At 45.3% G+C, this 3,417-nt stretch overlaps 1 long non-coding RNA gene across 1 annotated transcript; it reads left to right on the forward strand.

Annotated features, from left to right (window-relative positions):
- The first annotated feature begins 237 nt into the window (after window positions 1-237).
- Window positions 238-2,661, forward strand: LOC148861152 (uncharacterized). The gene is made up of 3 exons (XR_016094963.1): window positions 238-1,234; window positions 1,329-1,540; window positions 1,633-2,661. It is a non-coding gene; the product is annotated as an uncharacterized LOC148861152 (long non-coding RNA).
- The last annotated feature ends 756 nt before the right edge of the window (window positions 2,662-3,417 follow it).

Here is a 3,417-nt window from a genome sequence, read left to right on the forward strand (position 1 = left end):
CCTGGTTTCTTTTCCCGGGTCTTCCTCATTATGGGTTACGCATTGTTCTGGTCCCCCTTGCCATTTTGGCTGCTAGTGGTCACCAGTTACCTCTGACATCTATGTTTTTGGGGTACTTGTATGAGCAGTTGGACGATACTCAGCAGATGATGGATCCCAACTGCAAACACTATTTGTGCGAGCATTTCATCTTAGTGTCACCCCTCTTGAGATTACTCCTATGCGCGTTGCTATGGCGACATTGGTAGGGGATGCATTCGAGGAGAAGGTGTTTGATGTTTTCCACAGGAAGCGTTGGTTGTGGGTTGATAGGCACAAGGACTTCAAGATGAGTGGCATCGATGTGAGACTTGCTTCGCTCGACGGTTTTACCTGGTGGCCCTATGTTCGGGCTGTTCCATATGCTATGCCATTCTATATTGGCATGTCTATTCTAGAGGGTGGTGACCAGCATTAGGTTGTGGATGTCAGGAGTGCTTCTGCTGGTATGGCGCGGTTGGTGGTTAGGCCTGGTGTTGTGGCCTATCTTGATCGCATCGACGAAACACAATTGGTTGTGTACTGTCCTGATCGGGTGTTGCGCCGATTCAGGTATGATGATATTTGTACTCAGTTTTCAAGGGCTTCAGGGGAGGATGTTTTCTGAACCCGGTGCCATGAGCTCGCCTTTCCTAGCATATCAAGCCTCCCCATGTTAGGTTATTTCAAGGTTCAAGGGTGCCAGTTTGTTCGGCTGGCATACCTTTGTATTCTGTATGGAGGTTTTCAGGAGCTAATTTAGGTGAACCCCCACCTCCGTCATGTGTCGGCACCCCTGGAGGGTCACGCTGCTAACTTGGGCAGGAAACCGTCTCCCACTTCGTCGCACTCACCAGGCAAGAAGAGTGCTAAGCATGGCATAGAAGGACTTGTTTTGGGGGAGGAAGAGTGTGTTCACCCTCCTATTGTAAGGAGGGGAAGGATGGCGAGGGCGCCTCATTTTAATCCGCCAAGGTTTGTGGCACATTTTGTTGGCTCAGGCGAGACTTCATTGCGGGCCCAAGAGTGTCAAATGGAGGTTGATCGGGAGTCTCTGGTACCTCCTCCAGAAGGGGAAGCTTTGTTGGTGGTGGGGCCAGTGCAAATGGTAGTGACAACGTCTACTAGTAAGATTACCTATATTAGATTTTTGAGCAGGCGTATGAAGAGGATGGCCCCTCCTTGGCCAAAATAGGGTTCTGGGGATGATGATTCGGTATGTGACTCCTACTATCACGCTCTATTTTTCTTTCGAGATTATGTTATTGCGATGAAACTGAGCTAACACTGTTCGCTTTTCATCGTTGCAGTCTACGAAGAGTGATGGCGCTGACACGAAGGTTCCAGTGGTTCCTTCGGATCAGTCAGCGGGAGTCCTTGTTAACTCCCCTGATAAGGTAGATTTGGTGAGTAACTTAGCGTGTGACTAACAGTTGAACAGTCTTTTGTTTTGAAGTTGGTGGATTGCGATGAGGCTCGGCTCAATGAGGATGTTTCGAGGGTTAGTCAGTCGGTTCGAGAGGTAGGTGTTATTTGTCCTTTGTTGGCTACTTTATTGGCCTGCGTGTAACCACACCCATTGTGACTGACCATTTGTATCTAACTTTAGCGCAGGCACTTTCCACTATGTATCCTCTTGGCGAGCTAGATATGCCCTTTTTTAAGCGTTTGACGGAGGAGTTACGCTCAATACAGCACCCCAGTCGTCCTGGTTCGAGGGTCGGTGAGGATGTTGCTGCTGGAGACATGAACAACCAGTCTGGAGACGCTGACACGGGGCCTGAGGTTAATGACTCTGTTGAGCCTAAGGTCATGGTTGACTTGGAGCGCCATTCAGGGGATGGGGACACAGAGCCTAGGATTGTCTTTCCTCCTGAGGTGTTAACATACGATGAGGAGTTGATCTAGATATGGAGGGAGCTCTTGGAGTATTGTGATAATCACGATATACTATCTCTGCACTTACCTGTTGTCGATCCGATTTTGGTTCAGGGTGATTACAAAGGCGTTCTATACAGTGGCTAAGTTTTCTTTAGCCACCATACATGTTAGGTGGTTGCCAGAGGGAAACCTGCATCCCGAGGTTGTGGGTCTTGAATGGAACACCATCGCCACGTTAATTAGCCATGTGATGACCCACCCAACGGAGGAGTTATCGTGGTCTCAATTTGCTTGCTGGTTAGAAGCTTGTTGGGGTTTTTCGTCAATGGTCTTCTTCATGACATAGATTGAAAAACGTGTCGTGATGCTAGCCCATGCTTTCTGGAAGACTGGTTGTGACATAACGCAGTCAGACTTGTTTCGTTCGATGAGGGATATCTGTCTTTGCCAGAAGGTGGTCGAGGAAAGCTTTGCCAAAATCGCGGGTAAGCTCGAGGGTCTCATGGAGGAATGTGCCAGGCAGAAGAAGATCCACGTGGAATATGAGGCAGAGCTAGAGGGTTTGAAGAAATTTAAAGAGATTGGCTAGGTGTTAGAGACCATTGTTGCGATGCGGGAAGAGTGGGCTAAGTGATCATTGTTTATACCGGGTGTAACTAAAAAAAGTTCCTGAATTGTAATGGATCATTCAGGGGTCTCCTGTAATGGGAATGTGTGATAATTCTGATATTGCAATTTTAGTTTTGATATAATTGGTGGTTCAATTTCTTGTTTCTTCATTTTTTTATGTAGTAGTCTCTTTTCGTTGCGGAGGCAGGTTTGTTTTCCGCAAAAATAATTCGAGCTTAATACGGATTTGAGATAATGCTTTGAAAAGAGGAAGATAAGAAAGAAAACTTTTCATTATTCCTTTCACCGTTAATCGCAATTTAGTAACCTCATATGTGGAATGGAGAATAAGGAAATCGCGTGTATCTCATGATTTGGGATTCTGTGCAGGTGTGTTGGATGTCACTAGGGGAAACCGTGGAGAATTTTGTTAAAGTTGTGCGTTGGTTTATAAATTATATATTTATCCTTAAATGATGAGACTAAAAAGTATTCTCGTAATATTCAATCTTTTACATCAATTTAGCATTTAAATGGACTCATTACTCTTGTATTTTGATTCACGGAAAAAAAGGCAATTGGAAAAAAACAACGCAATTCGGATGATTTTGCATAAGTCAGTAATCTGGGCATAATTATCAATTCCGGACTCCGAATTGGACAATTCAAGAGGCATCAAAAATATAAAAGAAAGGCCCACAACTTTTATGTTTTGGGTTTTGATAAGATTGGTCCACATTGAATATGAAACTGAGCCCGAAGTTGGAGCAAGTTCGCAGTCAGACCCATTTCACAGCTGAAGCCCAACTCGCAGAAGAGCCTTGTAGCAACCCAAGTTTTAAAACAGCCCAACTCGAACTTAAGAGCTTAAAGTCTCAATTTCGAATGTAACCTCCAGAAAGAGAGTCT

The sequence above is a fragment of the Nelumbo lutea genome, chromosome 4 (genome assembly GCF_056320005.1).
Source record: "Nelumbo lutea isolate HS-2025 chromosome 4, American lotus-T2T, whole genome shotgun sequence".
NCBI classification, from domain to species: domain Eukaryota; kingdom Viridiplantae; phylum Streptophyta; class Magnoliopsida; order Proteales; family Nelumbonaceae; genus Nelumbo; species Nelumbo lutea.